We start from the raw sequence: 27408 nt of genomic DNA on the forward strand, positions 1-27408 counted from the left end.
AAATCAAAGATTACTCATCAAAACCTAACAATTTCAAAACCATAAAAATTAGGGATTTCAACCTAAACATATTTCTACCCATTGACCCCATGATACTAACCCATAATAATAAGGATTCTCCCCCTTACCTCTTCAATTTTTTGGAAATCCTAGCTTCTCCCTTGTTCTTCCCCTCTTCTCCTTACTTTTTCCTCTTTTCTTTCTTGTTGCCTTGAAAATGACCAAGTGAGTGCTACTTCTCACTCTCCTCACCTCTTACTATTCTAGTGTTATATTTTGGGCTTAAGAAATGATACCTCTAATTTAATTATTAGGCCCAATAAGACATAGTATTATAATATCTCTATTTAGTTCAAAATCAATTAAACCAACACAATATACACACCAAGTCAATTAATTCAATTATTCATTGTATCTCATATCAACTAAATAATTGATTAACACACCAAGTTAATTAATACAATCAATTACTATACTACCTAACAACCAATTAATTAATTAACACCCCAAATAAATAAAAATAAAATAGTATAATAATATAAGAAATAAATACTAAAAAAAATGGGTTGTTACAACTCTCCCCCACTTAAAAGATTTTCGGCCTCGAAAATTACCTCAAACGAACAACTCCGGATACGATTCCTTCATTTTATCCTCGAGTTTCCAAGTGATATTGCCATTGGCGGCTCCGCCCCATATCACTTTCACCAAAGCAATCTCCTTACCACGAAGCTTCTTCACTTCTCGATCTTCAATTCGCATCGGTGATGTATCAACCGTCAAATTATCCCTCACTTGAACATCATCTAATGGAACAACATGCGATGGATCCGCAATGTACCTCCTCAATTGAGACACATGGAACACATCATGAAGATTAGAAAGTGACGGTGGCAATGCAATCCAATATGCCACTTCACCTACCCTCTCGGAAATCTGATAAGGACCAATGAAACGCGGCGTCAACTTACGCGACTTCAAAGCTCTACCAACACCCGTTATTGGCGTAACTCGAAGAAACACATGCTCATCTTTCTTAAACTCAAGAGCCTTCCTCCTCTTATCATGATAACTCTTTTGACGACTCTGAGAAGCCTTCAACTTCTCTTGAATCATCTTAATATTATCCGTAGTCTCTTGAATCAACTCGGGTCCAACCACAGCACTCTCTCCCGATTCGTACCAACACAAAGGAGTTTTACACCTCCTACCATAAAGAGCCTCAAAAGGTGCCATTCCAATACTCGAATGGAAACTGTTGTTATACGTAAACTCGATCAAAGGCAAGAAACTATCCCAATTTCCTCCTTGTTCCAAAACACAAGACCTCAAAAGATTATCAAGTGACTGAATAGTCCTCTCCGTTTGACCATCAGTTTGCGGATGATATGTCGAACTCAAACACAACTTCGTACCCAAAGCGCTTTGCAAACCTTCCTAAAATCTCGAAGTGAACCTCAGATCTCTATCCGAAATAATGCTCGACGGAATACCATGCAAACACAAAATCCTCTCGATGTACAACTTAGTAAGTCTCTCCATCGAATAATCCATCCTCATCGGAATAAAATGAGCACATTTCGTCAACCTGTCCACAACGACCCAAATCGCCTCACAATTACTCGATGTTCTCGGCAAACCCGAAACAAAATCCATAGAGATGTTATCCCACTTCCACTCGGGAATAGATAACGGTTGCATCAAACCAGACGGCTTTTGATGTTCAATCTTTGAATTTTGACAAGTCAGACATGAATACACAAATTCCGCTACATCCTTCTTCATACCTTGCCACCAAAACATCTTCCTCAAGTCTTGATACATTTTAGTAGCACCAGGATGAATACTCGGACCACTTCTATGCCCTTCCTCAAGAATCCTCTTTCTCAAATCCGCAACATCCGGAACACAAATTCGATCACGACACCTCATGATACCATTCTCATCAATCTGAAAGTCACCAGCTTTGCCTTGATTAATCGATATCATAACATCAACTAATTTCAAATCTGACTTCTGACCTTCTCTAATCTCGTCAAGAATGCCACACGTAAGCTTCAACATACCAAGCTTAACACACGAAGACGTCGCTTCACAAACCAAACTCAAATATCTAAATTTCTCCAACAATTCAAACTCTCGAATCATCAACATAGACATGTGCAATGACTTCCTACTCAATGCATCGGCTACAACATTCGCCTTTCCAGGATGGTAATTCAAACCAAAATCATAATCTTTCAAGAATTCCAACCATCTCCTTTGCCTCATATTCAATTCTTTCTGATCGAACAAGTACTTCAAACTCTTGTGATCACTAAACACATCAAATCTCGATCCAAACAAATAATGTCTCCAAAGCTTCAACACAAACACAATGGCGGCCAACTCTAAATCATGCGTCGGATAATTCCTCTCATGAACTTTAAGTTGCCTTGAAGCATAAGCTACCACTTGCCCTTTTTGCATCAAAACACCTCCAAAACCCAACAAAGAAGCATCACAATACACAACGAAAGGTTCTAACGGATCCTGTAAAATCAAAATAGGAGCCGTAGTCAATCTTCTCTTAAGCTCTTGAAAATTTGCTTCAGACTACGACGTCCAAATGAAAGTTTGACCTTTCCTAGTCAACTGCGTCAACGGTAATGACAACTTAGAAAATCCTTCAATGAACTTCCTATAATAACCAGCCAAACCAAGGAAACTTCTAATCTCAACAACAGACTTAGGAGCTTCCCATTGAGATACAACTTCCATCTTCGTAGGGTCCACGGAAATAACACCACTCAAAATCACATGCCCAAGAAAACTTACTTCACTCAACCAAAACTCACATTTAGAGAGTTTAGAAAACAACTTCTTCTCCTTCAACACCGATAACACAACCTTCAAATGCTCGGCATGATCCTCTTCACTCTTAGAATAAATCAATATATCATCGATGAACACAACAACAAACTTATCCAGATAATCATGAAAAATTCTATTCATATACTCCATAAATACACCAGGTGCATTGGTCACACCAAAAGGCATCACGAAGTACTCGTAGTGACCATACCTTATCCGAAAAGCAGTCTTTTGAATATCCTTAGCCTTTACACGAATCTGATGATACCTAGACCTCAAATCAATCTTGCTAAACACACAAGCTCCAACCAGCTGATCCATCAGATCGTCAATCCTCGGAAGTGGATACTTGATCTTAATCATCACTTTGTTCAGTTGTCTATAATCAACACATAATCTCATAGAACCTTCTTTCTTCTTGACCAACAGAACAGGTGCACCCCACGGCGACACACTAGGACGAATAAACCTCTTCTCAAGCAAGTCTATAAGTTGACTCTTCAACTCTTTCAACTCAGAAGCAGACATTCTATAGGGAGCCATCGATACAGGACTAGTTCCAGGAACTAAATCAATCGAAAACTCAACCTCACGTTCCGGTGGTAAATCACTTATATCTTCAGGAAATACCTCCGCAAACTCACAAACTATTGGCAATTCTTCAATCGTCCTCTTCTCACGAAAATCCAAAGTTGCCAACAACATAAACAACTCGGCACCATCTTGCACCGATTCATCAACTTGCTTAGCAGACACAAACCAATCTTCCTTAGCACCAACCTCAGGAAAAATAATTGTCTTCTCAAAACAGTTGATATACACCCGATTAAATTCTAACCAATTCATACTCAAAATCACATCAAGCTGCCCTAAAGGAAGACAAACTAAATCAATTCCAAAATCCCTACCAAAGATACTCAATGGACAATTCAGACACACAGTATCGATCGTGACAGATACACAAATCAAATACAATAGGATTGGAAAACATTAACGACTATTGACCAACTGGTCGACCATGCTCTGATACCACTAATGTAACACCCCTTTTTATACCCCAAAATACTTAACATATAATCAAAGTGAATAAGCACGCATATAAACAAAAGGGCGTCACATCGACGTTTTCAAAAACTAAAAGATTTCAAAAACCAACATCATTCATCATCAATATACAATACCCCTGGCCATTTAAAGTAACACATTTCAAATATCATGAATATACAAGAATATGCTTTCGTAGCAGAAAATAATGAATACTCATGTATTTTATAGAATGATTCATGTCCCATACCATGATCATCTCTCAATAATCTCCTCAAGATAAAATAAAACCATATCCAGACTATTTGGCACTATGGCCTCTCAAACAGCAAATTGCAAATAGACATGTTCACAAGTAATAACATAATACATATCCAAATAAGACATGAGTTCAAAACTACTAATCTACCCAGTGTTACATGACCAGAGCATTGACTCACTACCTAGTCTCTAAACCAAAACACGGAAACTCTCCGGCTAAATCTTGAGTAAGCTACCTTCCACTTACTTCAGCAATACTACTCTTGAGTATCTGCACGATGCCCATGTAAAGGCAACATTCAAACAGAAGGGTGAGAATTCAAATCATTATGAAGAAGTATAATAAAGCACAATGATTAAATCAACAATTAAAGGAATTCATCACACCTTGTATAACCATGTAAATAAGACTAACCAATATTTATTCCACATGTTTCAAGCATACATCAAAACTCAAGGAGTATAATATTAAAATCCAATGTTATATTCCCAAATATGCACGTAACTATAATTATCACATAATCACACATTTCAACAAGTTATGTATCCAAACATCACCAAACTCAATTACTAGATATCATACACACATAACAATCACATCAATGCATATATTCAATTATCACATAACTCTAATGTGACTCAATGCAAGACATGTGACTCTATGCATGTGGTACCACAATGTGAATCCAACGTTTCACCGCTTTCCGATTCAATATCTAGAATCCAAGCCACACTTCCGATTCAGAAAAGATCAAAGTCACTACGCCTATTTCCAATTAAGGATCAGCGTCTTCTACGCCTATTTCCATTCAAGGATCAACGTCTATTACCATGTGAACCCACAGTTTCACCGCTTCCACCATAAAATCGACCATGCCATGAATGAATCTACAAATACCAATAATATATGCAATTAAGATCATCTCTACCATCTTAACATTCCACATATAACCATAATTCAACTCTATGAATTATCCACCATTTGTACGTATACACATTCATAACAATTATACTATTTACATATATAGGCTAATTATCAAATACGCACACTTAGATTTTATTTCAAAATGGTTACAGCTTTTAAAAGTTCTCAATTTTTCTTTTTCAATAGTGGTAACCGGTTAACATGAGACAGAACTCAATCTCTGGACAGATTTTTATATACGTAACCGGTTAACACTTTTAGGGTAACCGGTTAACACGAAAATATAATTCAATTTTCTGGACAAATTTGTTAGCACGTAACCAGTTAACACTTATGGGGTAACCGGTTACTCAGTTTAAAAACTGGAATTTTCTTAACGATACCATTACTGTAATGAAATTTAATAAATTAAGTGGCTTCTCAAGCTATCCCTCAATTTCACCCATATATCCATTCCAAACGCAATTAATCATCACAAATCAAATATTACTCATCAAAACCTAACAATTTCAAAACCATAAAAATTAGGGATTTCAACCTAAACATATTTCTACCCATTGACCCCATGATACTAACCCATAATAATAAGGATTCTCCCCCTTACCTCTTCAATTTTCTGGAAATCCTAGCTTCTCCCTTGTTCTTCCCCTCTTCTCCTTACTTTTTCCTCTTTTCTTTCTTGTTGCCTTGAAAATGACCAAGTGAGTGCTACTTCTCACTCTCCTCACCTCTTACTATTCTATTGTTATATTTTGGGCTTAAGAAATGATACCTCTAATTTAATTATTAGGTCCAATAAGACATAGTATTATAATATCTCTATTTAGTTCAAAATCAATTAAACCAACACAATATACACACCAAGTCAATTAATTCAATTATTCATTGTATTTCATATCAACTGAATAATTGACTAACACACCAAGTTAATTAATATAATCAATTAATACACTATCTAACAACCAATTAATTAATTAACACCCCAAATAAATAAAAATAAAATAGTATAATAATATAAGAAATAAATACTGAAAAAAATGGGTTGTTATAATATGGTCCAAAGCCCGCTAATTAACATTTCATTCATAAAATGATTGTTCATATACAATTTTTTTTATCAATCCTAATCGTGTTCTTTAAGATTACTTATTTTGTTTCTGTGAGATATTGGATCGAACTCTAGTATGGTCGATGGTTAGCTTCTTGGTTCGACAATCCGACAAGATCATTAGCATGTCGTCGATGTCTGTTCACATGTTGTAGTCTAAGTATGCTAGGATTGTTAGCATGTCAAATTTAGCATGTTTGTTATGCCCAATTGTTTAAGTTAACTTGTTCTCTAAGTTAGCTTGTGTAATGGGCTTGTGTGTAAAATCCCATTAGTTTAGTATGTTAGTTTTCTTATAAATAGCATACTAGTCTCTCATCATTGTATAAGGCAAATCCTAATTAGGGTAGGAGAGGTTATTTGTTATTCTGTAAAACTTGTAATCTTGTTTCAAAGAGAAAGTAAAGAATAGTAGTTTATAATCAATTTCATTATGTTCTTATTGTTTTCTTATTTTCTACCCTTGTGGGCTTCTTACCGATCAAGAAACCAATTACACTTTCTAATTCCCATATTGTTTTCACAATAAATTCGCACGGTGAGAATGGAGAAGATACCGCAAAGAAAGTACACTACGCCAAATAAGGGAAAAGAGGGCGCTTATTTTGGCCTATAACAGCGCTTTTAAGCGCCCTCTAAAGTGGCGCTGGCATAGGTAAAGACAGCGCTTTGTTTTCCTGGAGAAAGCGCTGTCTAAAGTGGCCCTTTAAGGGCCACATTATAGTGCGCTTTCAGAAAAAAGCGCCCTCTGGAGTGGTCCATAAAGGGATACCTTAGAGGGCGCTTTCTGGAAAAAGCGCCCTCTAAAGTTGTCAATGTAAAGTGTTTAGAGGGCGCTTTCTGGACAAAGCGCCCTCTAAAGTTGTCAATGTAAAGTGTTTAGAGGGCGCTTACTACAAAAAGCGCCCTCTAAAGTGTTAGTTATTTTAAAAAAAATTGTTTGAAAAACAGTGGATATTTAATTGGTAACCTGTTCGCATGCTGCAAAAGTGTAAAATTCATATTGATTTCATCCTTTAATCCAATGTTATACACCATTAATCCATTGATATATACAACATGAATCCATTTATATACAAAATTAATCCTCCATATATACAACATTAATATATGATTCTTTGATCAACAATATACAACAACATATTCATGATTTAGTAAAAGTACAACAACAATATACAACATATATACAACAACAGCATACAACAACAACATTCCATACATATATGTACAACAATATACAACCTAGCTATATGATTCTTTGATCAACAATGAATTGACACAATTCATCCTTCATTTCATCCAAATGAGCTCTTGAGTAAGATTTGTATTCCTCAAAGTACTACAATTAAGAGAATAAAACATATTCATGATTTAGTAACAAATTAGATGAAATATCCGATAATATTAAAATAAACCCTAAGTTATTATTCCATACCATTTTTGGGATGTCTATACGATTCAACGCAATGATATCTCTCATAAATCTCAAAACAAAAAATCCGCAATCGACCGAATTGTTTTGCTGAGGACACTACACAGAAAAACAAACAATATATATATATATATAGTTAATTTCTTACAAACACTATTATAAGCAAAAAAACAAACACTATTATAAGCAAAAATAAGATACTTAATATATACCTGAACTCTGACCCAGGTAATGTCCTTCCTATTACGGTAATTCTTTTTCGATCTAAATTTTAGTATTGCCCTAACAAAATAAAAACGTATATTGAGATCAATCTGACAGACATAATTAAATATACAAATACACACGAATATTTAGGGGAATTTCACTTACGCGCCAACCGTCTTCTTCATACTCGGATATTTACTCCAATCACCCGATAACGAATCGAGATAATACACCATTAGTCTCGAACGATCCATAGCAACCAACACCCAGTGACCACTGTAAAATAAAACAAAAATTTAGATGCATGAAAATTTTCTACGTAAAAGATATACATAGATTAGAATGAAATTATTAGAAAGAAAATCTAACCCGTTGCTAGAATTAAACGGTAAAAAATACAAACTGGGTGTAGTATTATCGCCGGCCGCCATGAATCTATCGACTAGTTCATTCTTTACGGATGTTGGATTTTTCGTTATAAACGTTGTGTTGATACGGGAAGCAGCAATAAAATTGAATCGGTTACACAATTCAGTTCCCCGCATCAATGTTACATACATATACCTTAAATAGAAACATAATAAACATTAGACTACTCATTGAAATGTGTAAATAAATTGCTCAACTAAGTAAATAATAGATTGATCGGAGTACCATATGTATGTATGAATGACAACGATGCCCAATTCTTCGTGTTCAAAAAGTTGTTGCATGTCCTCCTTTGCAATTATTTCGGAATGAGCAATTCCGAAAACACCTTCATCAAAATCTACACTACGGATGGCGCCGTGCATAATATCGGACTCTTCCACCATTTTCTCAAGACGCATCATAATTTGAGATTTTGTCCCGGACGTCGTTGGAATATCGTTACCAGCTTTTTTCAACTTTCGACCGGGAACCTAAAAATTCATATAAATTAAATCATGACTTTTTGTGATGCAACAGAATCGTTGCATATATAATTCAATGGGTATATATATTTGTACCTCTTTTTGAGATGCAACCGACTCGATGCGTCTTGAAATCCCTTTACCAGCTTTATGTGTGGGTCTTGTAGGAGTCTAACATTACCATGTAATAAGGATTGATTAAATATCATAATTGTATCTGAATTGAAATATGAATACTAAATATTCATAATCATTTAGAACATATATACCTCGGCATCTGGGAAAATTAGATCTGACGGCCATCCAACAAAGGATCCGACTGCATCTCGCATCAACGTTGTCTTTGAAACAACGTCAGGTAATGGTAGAAGCGCGTCGGTATCTAATACAAGGTCAACCAAAACTTTCATATATCCCACCGTGAGGGGATTATGGTGAAGTAATTCACCCGAAGTGTTGTGCACTTTTCCCTTGCCAACTATGCGATAAGTTGGTGACGATAGATACAGCTGACAAGGTGTAATGCCCTAAACCAATAATAAATGTTATTGTTAACGTGTATATGTGTCAAGTAAAAAAGTGCTATTTTAATTTCATAATAACATATATAATTACCTCGGGAAATTTCGGTTGACAATTGATACTAGCTCGGTCACTAGTATCTTTTGCCTCAGAACCGCACCTTTCCTCTCTATACCTTGCATTCTCCTTTTGCAGTTCGAGTACTTGTGCCCTTAACTCCGCCAAGGTCTCCATCACCTCTTTGTTGGTAGGATTTTTTGTTTTTGGTTTTTTATAAAATGACGACGGAGTCACACCAAAACCCTTACCCCTCACACGACCGGAATACTCAGGAACATTTAGTACTTGACTAAGTACGCTCCTGCAATCCTGGACCTCGGTTGAAGGTAAGGTTTGGGATAAAGTCTCCTGAAATATTATTAGAGGAGATTAAAAATGAATTATATGTCTAACAAATTTTTTGATATAATTAAAGAAATAATGTTACATATACTTACACATTCGTCATAAACATTTTGAACCACTTCAACGACAGCCCCATCCTTCCCAACCCGAGCAGCCTTCCACAATACGTGCTCCGGAAGAGATGTTGCGTCACTTTTCTCCTCGGCTAGCTACAAATTGAATCAGATTATAAGATCATCAATTATAACATATTGTGACAATGTATAAGCTCATAGCATTTGAATATACTCACAATTCTTTGTTGTAACCGTGCATATCCCGTACGCCCTTTTTTGTACGGATACGCGGGTTTTGATGCCCTTTTCCGATTTTTGTCGCTTACTTCCTGGATAAAAAAGTTTAAGGCATATTAGAACCAAGTAACTTAACAATTGTATAATACCATAATTAATAGACATTACATGGAATTTTTCGTTTCTTCGTTTGGAGACAAAGTTATCCCATTCTTCGGCTGAAATAATCTCCGCATACTTCATTGGCCATTCTGCTTCAACAAAGTTTCCTTCCTCATCCTTGAGAAATTTGTTGGACAAAAAGGATCGAAATCCTCGGAGTCTTTTTCCGGCCAATTGAATACAATATTTTTGCCGGCTTTCATCGATGTGAAAGGATCTCTAAAAAACATACAAATGGAGTGTGTTATTATAAGTAATATTATAACAATATATGGTCAACAAATAGTCAACAAAAAAAACATATAATAATATATGGTAAGTACCTGTATCTCGAACCATATTTTTTCTTTGCCAACCTTCAATTCCAGACTTCTCCAATTATCACATGTAATCGGAATATGTTGTCGAACAAGGGAACCAATGTAACTTACCAACATTGAACCGTTAGGCTCAATTAGTTGGTCTTCAGCACTCCAATGTACTTCGAATTTTTCACCCTTGTCTCTTGCACGAATGATTGACTTCATAACAGTCAATCCTCGTTTGATTTCATTTTCAACATTGTTACGTGATCCACTCGCGTCATGGATATCGTCTTGGTTACTAGCCATTTTATCTGTAATATAGAAATGATTCAATGACCATATTCGTGAAGCTACACAAAAAAACACATTCATATACCTTCCATTTCTCTCATGTTACAACAATCTAAACTCTCTCTTTTTTTCATCATTATTGAATACAAACTCACACACACCTACTGCATACAAAAGACCAATGCAAACTTACGGTGTTTGGAACATGAACAAACTTGCATCCATAATCATCAAACTTCCAAGCACAAGCTCAAACACACTCCAAATGACATCAGTTTTCAATCAGAAATAAAAAACCTTACAACAAGGTGCTCATGAACACCATATAGTGCTCGTTTGCCCTAAACAACATTAATCAACATAATGCACAAAATGTAAAACTCAGTTTAGAAAATGCCCTAATCAAACACCTGAAGAAAGTGAACGGCAACGATGGAGAAGAGAAATACCTTCAAGGTGACGGTAACGATGGAGAAGAAAGTGAACAGGGACGGTGGACGCAGATAACTCAGTGAACGTGAACGCAGCAGCAGAAAAAGGCGACGGCGACGACGACGGTGAGGGAGGGAGAACGAACGGAGGACGAAAGTAATCGCAGTAGAGAGTAATCGCAGTAGAGAGAAAACCCAGTTACGTAAACGAAATAGCATATAGAGAGGGAAAATAAAGAGACATGCAGTATATATGTTATAATTTTAATGTTTAATAAAGGGGACCTTAGAGGGCACTTGTGTAAAAAAAGCGCTCTCTAAAGAGGGCCTAAGAGGGCGCTTCTAAAAGCGCTCTCTAAGGCTTTCCAAAAGCGCTTTATAAACTGGAAATGTACATGGACTTAGAGAGCGCTTTTTTAAAAGCGCCCTCTAAGGGTACCCTTAGAGGGCGCTTTCATAAACGCGCCCTCTATTGGTGTCCCTCCATTTCCTCATTATTTTTTCGCTTCACTTTAGAGAGCGCTTTGTTACAAAAGCGCCCTCTAAAGTGCGCTGTCTATTCCTCCTTATTTTTCTCTTCCCTTTAGAGTGCGCTTCTTTAAGAAAGCGCCATCTAAGGTGCGCTGTCTATTCCAGATTTTGGCGTAGTGGTATGAGATAGAAAAGTTCATCAGAGTGAACGATTTCGGTCTGTGGCGCTTGAAGATAAAAACCCTATTGGTTCAGTAGGATTGTTTAGAAGCGTTGAAAGGAGCCGCAACCATGGACGCTATGTTTAAGGATAAAGAAAAATTGACTATGCAGTTGATAAAGCTGCACAAAGAAAGATAGTTTATTCCCTAGATGTTATAGAGTTTGATCCAAGGTGGATATTTGTTAGATATTGGATCAAAGTATGGTATGGTCGAAGGGTAGCTTTTGGGTTTGACAATCCGACATGATCATTATCATTTCGTCGAAGTCTGTTCACATGTTGTAGTCGAAGTATGCTAGAATTGTTAGCATGTCGGATTGAGCCTGTTTGTTATGCTCAATTGTTTAAGTTAGCCTGTTCTCTAAGTTAGCTTGTGTAATGGGTTTGTGTGTAAAAGCCCATTATTTAGTATGTTAGTTTTCTTATAAATAGCATACTAGTCTCTCATCATTGTATAAGGCAAATCCTAATTAGGGTGAGAGAGGTTATTTGTTATTCTGTAACACTTGTAATCTTGTTTCAAAGAGATAGTTAAGAATAACAGTTTATAACCAATTTCATTGTGTTCTTATTATAATCTTCTTTTCTACCCTTGTTGCTTTATTATCGATCAAAAACCAATTGTACTTTATAATTCCGACATTGTTTTTACAACAGTTTCCTTATCACAACTTATCATTAAGGTCAAACCTTAAATCTCAAAGTTTTATTGTATAAGGTTTACATATTTAATTTCTTTCTCATAGAACTAAGTCTTAGAATCCATCCGATAATCCTAATAGGATCTACTTACCTAACCATATAGGTAAGTTGTAATAATCTATTTTCTTATTCTAGAAAGATTTTAGGGTCTTATATATCTATATTTTACTGATTCTTAATCATTCTTCTACTTGAAGGAACATATCTAACTTAATTTTGTTCCATTTATCTTAACTCATTCATACTAAGATATGTGTATTAGTTCAATTTGTATACCTAGCCTTAATTATTCATTATAAAGGTTTTTAGAAAAGCTTGGGATTAGTAGAGTAATTTCAATGATATTTATATTTAAAACCTATAAATGATTTTTTGAATAGAAAATGATGGTTTGTAATGCTTTTCTAATGATCACACATTAAAACATTAATTCTTATAGAATAAATTAAGGATAAGTATATAATCACACATATACAACATTTAGGGGGATTAATCTTAGTCTAATTCATTAATTTCTAATTCTCTTAATTTACTAAAATTATAACATAACAGTCTCCAACAATGCATGCAAGCTAGAATCAAATCTACTCTGATACCACCTGATGCAGTAGGAAACCCTACGTATTGGCAGGCACTAAATCTAGAATGAAAATAAAGGTTGCAAGCAACAAACCTATAAGATAAAGTTATAGAATCGCCATATAGAAAAAATGTTGAATATTATTATGATGAAAAGTCATCTTGACGGCCATGCCAAAAGTGTTTAAATACAAAAACAAAGAACCCTTAATGGGATTTTAATCTAAAACATAAATAAAAAAGAAAATTGCATAAAATAGTAAAATCTTCTTCGATATGTGCAACCAACCTTCATACAACAAAGTTATAATGAACTTATATATCTTTCTTAATCACATCAAAGATTCCATTCTCTGAACATACCATGGCATGTAAATTTCTAGTTAAAATTGAACCTCCCACCCCTAGCTTTTGTTCCTAAGAGTATAATTGGAGTTTGCATATAACAATCAAGTTTTAGGACTGTATTGGTCATGTAATGTAAAACAAAATTGTAAGGAATATCATCATAAAAAAGATGAAATGCTTATAAACTCTCTAATTGAGACACCATCTTTTTGTTCATTTTGTAGGTATAAAGCCTCGGTAATGGAGGTTCATGTCCTAAATTCACACATGGATGGTATGTGGTCAATGACTTAGTAAATTTCGTGATCTGGTAGATTTTTCTATAGTTAGAGAATCACGCAATTTGAACGGGCTGATCAAAACTTCATTCTCAAAGTAAAAGCACGAGTTGTTAAATATTTATATGTGACAGTTCCCACACATGAAATCCAAATCTTACTTTGTGTAGTAGAAGTTGAATGAGCCATTGACATTGAACAATGAGGAAATTCGACCACTTAATGCTAAATTATTATGCTCTTACAGTAACTAATTTATCTTCTACCAGATTTTTTAACGACTTAAACTTGTCGGTGTCTACGATGATGCCAATTTCTCTACCTTACTTGCATGTTATATTTGTAAAATTAACATCATAAACCATCCTAAAATATGTATAAAGAAAAACTCTAAGTTGTATAACATAATGGAAAGTGAAAGGATCGGGTTTAATGTATATCTAATGACGAACTAATGAATTTTTCACTATTGGTGAACAACGTGTCAGCTACTTAAAAACTGATTAAGAAGCGATCTTGATGAAACACCACCTCACCTTGTTTACTATAAAATCATTTTTCCTTAATGAGTATCGTGAGATGGAGGGTGCAAATATCTAATGTTGTGTAAAAAATTCCCCAAAGCATAACAAATAGCTTAAGTAATCATACTTAATCGTACAACTCAGTTTAAAAAAATAAGAATAAAAATTTATCATCTATGCTATAAAATAAATACATACATAAAGTTAAAAAATGCATCCATTTAAATTTTTTAATATAAATAACCTTAATACACATTTAAGCAAATTTATTTGTAACAATCATTCCTTATATATTTAAGCGAGTTATTCATATTTATCATTCTTTAATACATGTGAAGTCAGGATGCCATTGTAATTTAAAATTGTGATAATGCAGCTTTGAGAATGAAATTGTGATAATGCAGCTTGAAGGAGGTTCTGGTGAATCCAATGCCATCCATTGGCATTATGATCATGCGACTTAGAGTGGGATAAGATGAATTCATATCATCCTGTGGTATTGTGATTCAACTTGAAGGAGGATTAGAAAGTATTATATCTTGTTGTCGCGATGATGGTCCAGTCATAGTTTTTGGCAATGCTTCAGGAATTGACGATGGAGTAGATTCCATAATTTCAGTAACATTACCCCTTTCATTAATTTATTATGGGTTTGCTTCCTTTGTCACATTATTCCCGGTAGTTATTAATTTCCAAAATATTGTAGATAAATTACATTAATTTTTAATCCCATACATTTCATAATTTATTTAATATTTCAACTCAAAGAATCAATGTCTCTCCTACAACTTATAAGCATATCACATCATAACAATGAGGAATTTTAGATTCATATAAAATGAAGGATTTCAATGATGTGTTCAAAAGTTCCTCGAAGGAAAGGTTTCTGAGTGTTGACATTAAATCCTGCTTCAAGAATCATTTCAAAATCACTAAAGTTTTATAGCATGCCCACTACTAACGTTTGAAGCGAAGGATTTCAATGGTGTTCAAAAATTCCTCGAGTCAAAGGTTTCTGAGTGTTGCCATTAAATCATACTTCAAGAAATATTTTTGAATTATGATCACCAAAGTTTGATAAGATTGCACACTATTTTTCTTTGTATCCCCAATGCACGCATATCCATCACAAACTAAATAAAATACAAAAAAAATATATTTTAGTGGTAGATATAATAACAATTCATCTAAGATTTAGAAAACAAGAAATAAATTGTTGATACCTGAGGTCTACTTATTATGGACAAATCAAAATCAATAAATATGATGTCAAATTCACACCAATCAACAAAAGTTGCATTACTTCTTGAGCACTGTTTACAGGTTCGGTTCGAATGTCTGTTTATTCATTATAAACAATAATAAAACATAAGAATATATATATAGCTTTGAATATAGGAGTGAGACCCGTTGAATGCACATCCCAAAAGGAAATTAATATATGTAGATAAATGCAACTAAAAATCAGACTTAATTGGGACATGAAACAATACACAAACTGAACTTATAATCCAACCACTTTAATATGATCAAATCTAACGTAAGTTCAATAATCCATCCACTTAAATAGGATTAAATCAAGTATAAGTGCAAGAATCCAACAAATACCTAACAAACATGTATTATAACCAACTATCACAATCCATCAAACACACCTAATGAAACAAAGAGAGAAGAAAAATATAATTTTTATTGACAAACATTTGATCTCAACAAAATTCCATAACAAAAAACTCAAAATCTCAATGACAGCAAAAATCATTAATTAAGAGAAAACTCGCCTCATTTAATCAAGGAAATCACGATCGTTGACTTTAGGAAAAAATCTCTGACAAAAGACCAATTAAATCGCAAGGTAGAAATGTTGTTGAATGAACAGACTTCATCTTTTACAGTTTGAATGAAGCTGCATAATTTAGAACAAGATTTATTACAAATTAGATTGAAAAAATATATATGAGGGAATAAGATCAGGAGAAATTGTGCAAATTATACCTATATTTAAACCAAACTTATCATAACTTTTGTCTCCATTGATTCAGGTTGAGTTGGTATTAACAGTGGAAGGTATCTCCAACTATTGTGTAATGGTTGAAGAGTCCCCATTGAATATAAAGGTAGGGTTTGGAATTATGTAATGGGTTTATACATATAAATGGGTTATTGTGTTTTTTTTCCAATAAGAAAAATATTAATGCATCGGAATATATATAAAAAAAATACAAGATATTGAAAGGAAGTTTTTGGTAGGTGAAAAGAGTGTTAAAAGTATTTAGGAGAGGATATGAAACTTTTGAGAAATGGAAGACTACATTTATTATTGAGTGTTTATAATTTTTGGATTGATACAAACTCAAGTACATCACATATATTTATACTAGTGGCATTCTTAAATCAATGACTAGGATTTTGCCACCACAAACTTAATCTAATGACTATAAATCACTCTCTAGAACTATCTCTATTATTCTACAAAAATAATAACTTATAATTATCTTCTATAGAGCTCTATAGATCTCTCTAGAATAGGCTTCTAGAAATTGGACCTACTACAACACAAATTTGGGCTTAAAATTTCAAAGGTCCAAAAACTAACAAACCCAAAATCAATTTAAATATTCAACGCCCTATTAAACTTGATTTTGTTACTTCAAAAAAATATGTTAACTTGATGAAGTTTCATGCTTGAAATGCTCGGTGAAGATATCAGATGTTTGGTCGCAGGACCGTCTCAACTAATATTGAGGCTTATAGTGAACTTTAAGTGTTGGACCTTTATAAAATTAATTTTTTAAATATAATTAATTTAAATAAATTTTATTTTCCAGGCTTTTTGAGATGCAATTTTTTATATTAAATTATCATAATCGATTTTTCATAAAATTTCTTTTCCCATGGATAGTAAAACTAACCATTTAGTCTTGGTTAAGACATTTTGATCTTAGATTAATTTTAATTTTTTTAAAAAATGTTGCTAGACATTTCATTTGTTTTATAGCAACATCAATGAAAAATTGCCTATATTTTCATATTTATAATTTTTTTTGTTTGTTTTAATGAATTTATCTAGAGACCATTTTTGCGATGTAATAAAAGCTTGATTTTTTTGTTGTTGTAATTTTGAGTAACCTAATTCATATTTTCAAGTTGACATTATATATTTTAAAATAAATAAAAAAATAATTCATAAAATATAAAAAAAGTATTATAAATAAAAATTAAAGAGAACAAATTAGAACAATAAAACCTGATTTTCACATAGTTAGTTGTTACATTGTTACTTGTCGTCTTTCATGTTCTATCAAAAATAAATTGTTGATCGATTTAAATCCTAATCAATTGAAAAACACGAAAAATAATTTAAAATTTTATAACTGAAAGAATTAAATTAACAAAAAACTTAAAATTCAAAAGAAATAAAAATGATGATCGAAAGAACTGAATCAAACACAAGACTGCAAACAAATACACAAATTCTAAGACGAGGATACTGAAATTGCAAGGATAAAGATTTTAACCTAGTAGAGTGTTTTTGGGAAACATTAATTTTATGAAGTAATATAATTCTGCAAGACTTTTGTGATTTTCATCGGATCCAAAGTTTTTTTTTCACATTTTGTGTATATATATATATGGTGAGAGTAGAATCAATCAATAAAAACTAATACAAATTTATTAGTTACTTACGATCGACTTTTAGTGTTTTTTAAAAATGGAACTAAAAAGCATACACATAAATTTTTATGCTTCACATCTCAAATAAACATAAAAACTAGTTTTTAACACTAGAAAGAATTTTGTTGAATAAGAAGCAATAACAAAAAAAATATATAAAAAAGAGTTGAAAACTAACAAAGAGAGTTTGAAACATAAATAACGATAACTATAGTCATACATGATTTGACGGCTCCTAAAAAAATAAAATTGAGAATCAAATCAAATCAAATCAAACTTCATTAATTTGGTTCAACTTAAAAAATCTATTTTTTCTCGATTTAGTTTGGTTTAAACTTTTGATTTAATTAATTTCTGTTACACCCACTAATCAGTGTTATAAATACTATCTTAATTTATTAGATACTAGAACAATTTTATAATTAGTGATGTACAAATATAAAGAAATAATAACCATTATATTGTCATTATTTTGCTAATAATAATCATTATACTCCTAATCAACGCCATTATAATATAATATGTTAATCATATTTAATTAACTTTTAATAACAATTTCTAATGTCTTTAAGTTAAAAAGAAAAACAAGCTACACAAGTTATAATTTATTTGTTATTTTAGTTTTTATTAAAGAGAATGTTGAAATCTCATTTTAATGCATCCAAACTAAATTAACACCATCATTTTTGCCATTAAATATAATTATTAGATGTGGCTTAAGTTGACTCTGAATGTGACCGCAAACATTTCCAATAACAAAATTATCTTATACTTTTATTTCCAGCGAACAAATCTAAAAAAAAAAACAAAAATCCCACATGTTAAAGATACTGTATAATAATGAGATTCTCTGGTTTGGGTAAAAAAAAGCGATAATTTAGAGAGTTTACACTTTATATCATTTAGACGAGAAAAGTACAACAAATGGATCTGTGGCGCAATGGTAGCGCGTCTGACTCCAGATCAGAAGGTTGCGTGTTCGATTCACGTCAGATTCATTCTTTTATTTTTCTAAATCTCGGCAATTTACCCGCAAGCGGCTATGTGATGTTGGTGAACCAAATACTATAATATTGTTCCAGCATAACATATCCAAAATGTACCGTATGTAAATTGATTAAAAATGATGCATTTATTTATTAAAATTAAATTTATTTAATTTCATTAAAAAACATTAAAGAGTTAAATTGACATTGTGATTTTATTTAAATATTATTCATAATATTATCCTAGTAATTATCAATAAATGAGATTTAAATTAAATAAAAATATAATTTATTTTTCAAAAAGTTGTTTTAAATTATAATAATAATTATTCTTTAAATAGCTAATAACTGCCAATCCCCTACATATAAATAAAATAATTAAGAAATATTATAAAAATTTGTTGGGTTGATATTATATATGTAATGCATGTACCAAACTAGAAGAATCAATCCTAGAATGATAAAATTTAACATATTGTGGCATTTGTGTAGCAAGCTATATGGACCAAAGACATATAGTATATGTTAGAGGTCTACCACTCGCATCACACTCCTCATATTTCTTTCTGTTGAGATTGTGGTGCGCTATTAGGCCATGCACGTGCATGATTTTTCTAATGAGTATTATAGATATTTCGCCAATATCCCATACTAAAGGCACTACTTGACACTCACACTCATGTGGATGATTTCATTAAATATATACTGCAAACACTACTATGGAAACCCCATTTTACAACGGTTGGAAAATGGATACCATCACGGTTAACCAACCGTTGGGAGGTAGGGTGTGGTAAGTATGATGTTTTCCACCACAGATGTTTGATTGTGACAAACTAAGCAACATGCTACCTATCACAATGATTATAGTAAACAATCGTTGTGCAATATATAAAGGTCATGACTTTGATTCCCATAGATGGTATGTTATACAATATTTAGTGTGTTACCTATCATCGCGGCCTTCTTAATCAATAGTGGTGAAATACTTTATTTTATTTTATTTTATTTTTCTTTATATAAAAAACCTATATTTTGTTTACCTATATTTTATACATAAATTACAAACTTAAATATTTTTTACATCAGAGTCAAAAATATTATTTACAAACATATATTTATCCTTGTTATAAATTACAAACATCAAAGATAAAATGATATATCTATAAACATCAAAGAAAAAATCATATATTAGCGCCCTTTTCAAGTAGCATATTGAAAATAAACGTCCGTCTACAGATATCTTTTAATTGTAATTAGGGGAGAAAGGTGTCTTGTCATTAAACGTCTATACAAAAAGTTTAAGAAAATTGAACATCACACTATTTGAAATATAATAGCAAACTTAAACATTAATATGTTATTATAAACATTTCATGACATAATATATATATTTGATCCCAAGAATCAACAATGTCGATGGAGACAATGTTTAACATGTGTTTCATAACATAATACTCACACTTGTATCCCTCTTCTTGTCTCCTCGTCCACAAATTTAAACATTTCATCACTACTAGAAAAACTGTTATTAGCGTCGGCCATTTACAGACGCTAACGGTGAAAAAACAGACACTAATATGTGGTTAGCGTCGGTTTAGCGGCGGTGTCGGGCCTTGAATAAAAGTTGCGAAGCTACTGTGTAACGTCGGCTAAAGATACACCGAGGCTACGTAGCCTCGGGGAGACGGAGGCTAAAGCGGACACTAATTGAACCGACGCTATGTTGTTTCAAAACCATGAAAAGTCAATATTATGTTTAGCGTTGGCCTGTCCGACTCTAAAGTCAACAAAAAAAGTCAACAGATAGCGTCCGTGTCACCGACCCTAAAGTCAACATAGAAAAGTCTATAATAATATTTAGCCTTGCATACACCGACTCTAAAGTCAACAAAAAAGGACAATAACGGGTTGCAACATGACAACCTCACTCGAACAAATTTTTTCAATCCACAATATCATATTTATGGTAAAACATTTGGAAACAATTTTAAACATTCGTGAAAGTAACTACAAAAGTTCTACCCACATTAACTTTCAAAAAACATACACAAAAAGTAATCACATCCGAGATTAATTCGTTCTACTAAAAGTACAAGATCAATCTTCATCTAATGATTGATCATCCAAATCGTCATCATAATGATGAGAATGTGATACAAAAGTTGAAGTGTCAAATTTCTTCATCATAAATTCCTTCCAAGCATTCATCTCCCTCTCCATCCTTTGTGCAGTCTCGGTAGCAGCTTTTGCAGCCTCGGTAGCAGCTCGCATTGCTTCGTGAAGTTGCTTTTGAATGTGAAGGTGTGCCTAAATTGATTAAAGACGTGGGATGTTCCTTACAAAATAAACCAATTGAAGAATGGAAAGTGTCGTTAGATAATCTTAAACATTAGTTAATATATATTTATCCATATAAAGTGACAATGCATTAGTTAATATATACAGTAATTATAAAAGTACAGGCTCACTTTATCATAAAAGTACAGTAATTATATACATTAGTTAATATATATCTATCCATATAAAAGCAGCAACAACAGCACAGCAGGAATTTCATTTTCAACAGAACTTTCCTTTTCAAACTGATAGCAGGAATTTCAAACTGATATCAAACAGCACAGCAGGAATTTCATTTTCAACAGAACTTTCCTTTTCAAACTGATAGCAGTCCTGACTGTAGAATTACAGCTTTCTATGGTCACTCTAAGCATGTTGATAAACATAGGACTTGTGCTATTATATCTAACTTACATTAGACTATAAAAATGGATAACTAGATCCTTTTTGGAGAGTTTAATTTGATTAAGTCTGCTTCTGAAAAATAAAGGGGTAAACATATATATTTTAAAACTACTAATATGTTTAACGATACTATAATTAATATCAACCTCCAAATAAGGTGGAGTCAGAGAGCTAAAAGCTCTTGGTTGATGGAAGGAGATAGAAACTCCAAATACTTCTATCAAAAATAGTATCATACAGCTCAATCTATTTAGTAAAATAGTATTTTACCTCGATGTACTTCTTGGCATTATCCCAAGCACCGCCAGTGTTGGATGCAGAGATGGCAATCTGTAATCAACACAACAACCACATTGCATCATGAATTAATATTGATTGTATTACAAGCAGCAGACAGTGGGTACCAAACATTAATTACCTGTACACCAGAAACCAATGATCCGGCAAGGACACCAGAAAGTGTTTCAACACCAAAAAAGATCCCAACAATAAGGGGTGTTAGCATAACAAGGGCACCAGGTGGGATCATTTCTTTGATGGAAGCGTCGGTGGAGATTATCACACATGTGGCATAGTCAGGTTTCGCAGTTCCCTCCATCAATCCAGGAATCGTGTTGAATTGCCTGCGAACTTCCTCAACCATCTTCAATGCTGCACTTCCGACACTCTTCATGGTCATGGCAGAAAACCAGTAAGGGAGCATGGCGCCCACAATCAGACCGATGAAAACCTTGGGAGTCAGGACATCGACGGTTGTAACACCAGCACGACTCACAAAGGCACCAAAAAGGGCCAAAGACACAAGGGCGGCAGAACCAATAGCAAACCCCTACAACATAGTTACAACATACATCAAGAACTTAACTAGAATAATAGAATATATTGAACTAGGTGAAAAGAAAAGAAAAAAAAAAGAGGAAAACTGAACCTTTCCAATGGCAGCAGTTGTGTTTCCTGCAGCATCAAGAGCATCGGTTCTCTCACGAATTCTGTGACTCATTCCAGCCATCTCAGCAATACCTCCGGCATTGTCACTGATTGGACCATATGCATCGATGGCTAATCCGGTTGCTATAGTACTCAACATTCCAAGTGCATCAACAACAACACCATACATAGAAGCAAAACTGAAACTTACAAAAATACTAATTGCAATGGCAAAAATTGGAATGATAACAGACTTGTATCCCAAGGCAAGACCAAAGATAACATTGGTAGCAGCACCAGTCCTGCAGGAATCAGCAACATCTTGCACAGGGCTGCAAAATTCAGAAAGAAAATGTAACTCCTGTTAATATTTAATCAATTAGATGAATGAAGATGAAAATGCAAAATATGATTCAGAATTGCTTTTACCTGTATGCATTGCTGGTATAGTATTCAGTAACAAATCCAATGATAAGCCCTGCCCAAAGACCAACAGAAACACACAAGAATAGCTGCCTGCAAAGCCAAAATCAATCCAGTAAGTACTAAGACTGTTCAAAATTTATGATTCAAATCATTATTTCGTAAATAGACTGAAACCCTAACAATAAGTGTTATGAAACTAACCAGTTCTTGACAACTTTCTGCTCTCCAAAATTGAAGATGGTGAAGGTAGATGGGAGTGCTATCCAACTAACAATTGCAATTCCAACAGTCATCAGTACTGTTGAAATAACAAGCTGTTTTTTCAATGCTGGCTCAATTTCCTTTACAAGTTTGATCTCAAAAAAGTCGGTTGCAAACAAACATATATTAGACAAAAATGAATGGCTGATAAGTTCCTAATGGGTATTAGGAGAAAATCAGATAACTTCCTAATGGGTATTAGGAGAGAATAGAATACATGCATTCCAAGGGATTTTTATTTTATTTTCAGTGGTTCAAAAATTAAACATGACGATATACACCATTCACAATTAACAGCCAATTTCTTGATACATACCTCTACGTATCCATCTCCAAAGTTGATGCCATTTCCAAAATAGGTGCGAGAGATATGACGGTTAAGGGATGCTGAGTTGAACTGTGTCAATACAAATACTTTGTTGATCCCGCTGTTGATGCAGTTGCTCATTGGAATGTCTATAAGCCTGTAGCATCCACCAACAGGAACCTGAAAAATGTAAACAATACTATGTATCATTACCGAATGAAACAATTCTCGAATTTTGAGTCAACAAAAACAATGGTTTGGTTAACTCACAGCTGGTGTAGCAGCTCGTTTGGTAAGAGGAAAAAGTTGAACACCAGAACCTCCTCCCAGTATGATGGAAACAACATTTTTAGGGTTGGCTTTTCTTCTCAAAAAAGACGGAACTTGAAATGTCTGAAGTTGTCACACATAAATACGAATCCAAGAATCATTTACCAAATAATGACATAAAATTTAGCTGCAGAATCTAAGGACCTAAGCCTTGAGTGTCATATTGATCAATACCATAACATTTGGATCACCCAAAATTGATTTTAACATGTTCAGTTGCTCTCATGTAGAACTGATTTTTCTTTCTATAACATACTGTAAAACATACTGTAAATCACTGTAAAACATACTGTAAATCATGTAGAACTGATTTTTCTTTCTTAACACAACTCAACTCACTTTTGCAACAATTTATCTAAAACATACTGTAAATCACTTTTAGCCAGAATTACTTTTACAGAATCAATTCAATCAAAATCAATTTTCTTCACGGCAGAACCAAATACACAGACGAACTTTAAACTAAATTTGATTAATTCAAATTAGTGGAAACATACAAACATACCCGTAACCAAAACACAGAGACAAAAGGTTGAATAAACTATTTCTTCAACTGTATTCCATAGCATTTGAGAACGTTTGTACATAAAAATTCATGGATAGTAAATTGAATATGGAATCAAATCATGTATATACCGAGAAATAAAAATTAAAAAGGGAATAAGCATGTAGTCCGTTATGTGAGGAATTGAATTGGAACCTGGAGTAATCATAAAGGGGGATGAAGAATATGAATCAGAATCGGAAGACTAGCGATGATGCTTGCGACGTCGTTTGGTGTGGGAGTGAGACTTGGTTTTTTTTCGGTTCTTAACGGAGTCCTTGTCGCGGTCTCGGCGATTACGGTGGTGACGCCTGCGACGGTGAGAGGAAGAATCGGAAGAGAGAGAGGAAGAATCAGATTAGGGTTTTCGTTTTGTGAAATGAAATGGAGGGAGAGTGAAAAATGACGAGGGAAAAGGAAAGAGGGAAATAAGCTGATTTTTGGTACGAAATAGAAAATTCCATAGAGTCCGCCAAGCGGACTCTAATTAATAAATAAAATACTTAAATCTTAAATATATATATATATATATATTATAGATAAATCAATGGAAATTGTATATGTTATAAGAATAGAGTCGGCTCAGCGGACTCTAAGTAAATAAATACTAATTAAAAAATAATGCTACTAGATAGAGTCGGTCTCACCGACTCTAAATAAATTAATCAAACATTCTTCAAATATAAAATAACAAGTAGTGTCGGTTTTGCCGACACTGATAAAAAAAATAACTTGTCTTACAAGTGTACCTAGATAGAGTCCGTTAGTGTAGGCTTAGCCGACACTAATAGTGTCCGTGTCGGTGGCCGACTCTAAACTAGGAGGCTAAAATGACTTATTCTAGTAGTGCATGAATATATAACCACACATGGATGTAACTATACATGTATATAAAATGTAATGCAATTATCTTGGGAGTACAAAATGTGAGCTTTTTCTAGAATTGTTCATAATATAGTGTCGCTTCATAACCCTGTATATTGAAAATGTTTTAAAAATATTACTTGATAAAAAGTCAAATAAAATTTTATTAAAAGTCACATAAACATAAACTTACCTAATAATAATTTGTTTCATCATAGATTCAAGTGGGTTGGGTAAGGAACAAAGTGTAGTTACCATATTCGTCCCAAGAGATATGATGATCAATCAAACATATTCATTTATTGAACACAATCATATATAATTAGTATTTGGTAAAACATGGAAAGTAACTATAATAGAGAAACCACAATTTTAAAATAACGTACACATCGAGAAATGGTGCTAAGTATTAGTCTTTTCTCCAATCTAACTGTGAATCTATGTATGTTTCAATCTTTTTTGGACAATTACGTGTAAATTGAATACTTGTTGAATCCAAGAATCCATAAATATCTGATTTATTTAAACATATACAAACACGATGAATGTATCTAAATGGTTACAAAAAATTCAAAAAATAAGTGAGGAATTAGTTTTATTCAAAACGACGAATGTACCATAATGAGATATTCAATTTTATACTTATGTGCACCAAACATGAAGTATCCCCATGTCCACCCATTGTTTTCCAATGATCAAATCCTTTATATCAGTAGGATCGACATATAAACACTCTAACTTTTGATCATGTTCTAGCTCAAGATAAATTAGATCTTTCTTATCCATAACGTGACATAACAATTAGGTTATTGATTCTTCAGAAGGAGCCAAAAAAACATTATGGATCTCATTATCGACGGGGACGGTTGAACAACTTCCTTTTGTGCTTATACCACGTACAACAGTTCTTTCATGGACGGTTCCATGGATTCTCTACATCATAAAAATAACAGGAACACAAAAAAGAATCAACACAATATATATCATACATTCCAGATATCACAATATTCTCACATACTGCATATAACTCTTTCATTTCTTCCACGTCTTTCCTTCGATTTTCCTGCTCCTTTGCTAACGCATCTTCAAATTATTTATTTTGTATTTCCAATTCTTCTTAAACTCTTCAATTGTTTCTTTTTGCGTAGGTCTGGTGCTTTTTCTGGATATACCATAGAATAGTCTCAGGCCGATGCCATCTCTAACACCATGGACACGCCCACCATGCTCATTTGTTTCGATGGCTTCTATTAATATATCATGTCGTGGTTCTGGAATAAAAGAACCTGCAGAGGCCAACACAACTAACGAATCCTAAACCACATGATAAGATATATATCATTAATTACCAAAGCGATTTAAATAACACATGACATACGCACAAAAAATCCTACTTATAATTTTCCAAGTGATTGCTCTTGAGGCATCTAAAGTTTACTCTCCATTTGGTCTTTGTCGAGCTCTCTTCCACTTCTCATGTCGTGATGGTCGAGATGGGTTACGATCACAACTTATGGGGTCCTCATCTCCCATTTGTTGTCTTTTTTCATTAATCATTGTTTTTTCAAGTTTCCTGTAACCCCACAAGACAATTTATGTACTTGTTTTTCGCTTTGTTCAACTTTACTGCTTCACTTTTAAGTTGTTATATACATAGGAAAATTATTAACTTGCATTTTTGTCTCCACAAGTCATAAGCATAAAATTATCAGAACATAAAATTCACACTAACAAGGAAATCCTGAGAACTACAAGACTTCACAAACTTTTTTCAAACCTTCTTGTCAAGAAAATTATATCTCACCCACACATGCTCAAGATCAGGCTTAGGATACATTATGTAGTCACGCGTGAGTCGTGACTTTAAACCTCTCCAACAAGTACCAACATAAGTGATCTATCTTTTTTTCAACATATCATCTTCAGAAAACTGAAATGTCAACTATAGTTACACTAATAAGTATGTATTATTAATTATTGAAAGTAATATTGAATCGATGAACATTAAAATTAATACCAATATGCTTGTCCATATGCTCTCTTTCACATCCTCTGGTGCTTCTTTCCAACCATTTATCAATGTGCT

The 27408-nt window shown here is 33.4% G+C and overlaps 1 long non-coding RNA gene, 1 other non-coding gene and 1 pseudogene across 2 annotated transcripts; 1 reads left to right on the forward strand and 2 right to left on the reverse strand.

The window, feature by feature from the left end:
- Positions 1 to 18858: 18858 nt before the first annotated feature.
- On the forward strand, positions 18859 to 18930 carry TRNAW-CCA (transfer RNA tryptophan (anticodon CCA)). The gene has a single exon. It is a non-coding gene; the product is annotated as a tRNA-Trp (tRNA).
- A 1949-nt stretch (positions 18931 to 20879) lies between these two features.
- LOC127079997 (pyrophosphate-energized vacuolar membrane proton pump 1-like) lies at positions 20880 to 23500 on the reverse strand (annotated as a pseudogene).
- A 96-nt stretch (positions 23501 to 23596) lies between these two features.
- Positions 23597 to 24493, reverse strand: LOC127083496 (uncharacterized). The gene is made up of 3 exons (XR_007788449.1): positions 24420 to 24493; positions 23855 to 23977; positions 23597 to 23764 (listed from the first exon to the last, which is right to left on the reverse strand). It is a non-coding gene; the product is annotated as an uncharacterized LOC127083496 (long non-coding RNA).
- Positions 24494 to 27408: the final 2915 nt, after the last annotated feature.

The sequence above is a fragment of the Lathyrus oleraceus genome, chromosome 5 (assembly GCF_024323335.1).
Source record: "Lathyrus oleraceus cultivar Zhongwan6 chromosome 5, CAAS_Psat_ZW6_1.0, whole genome shotgun sequence".
Taxonomy (NCBI): domain Eukaryota; kingdom Viridiplantae; phylum Streptophyta; class Magnoliopsida; order Fabales; family Fabaceae; genus Lathyrus; species Lathyrus oleraceus.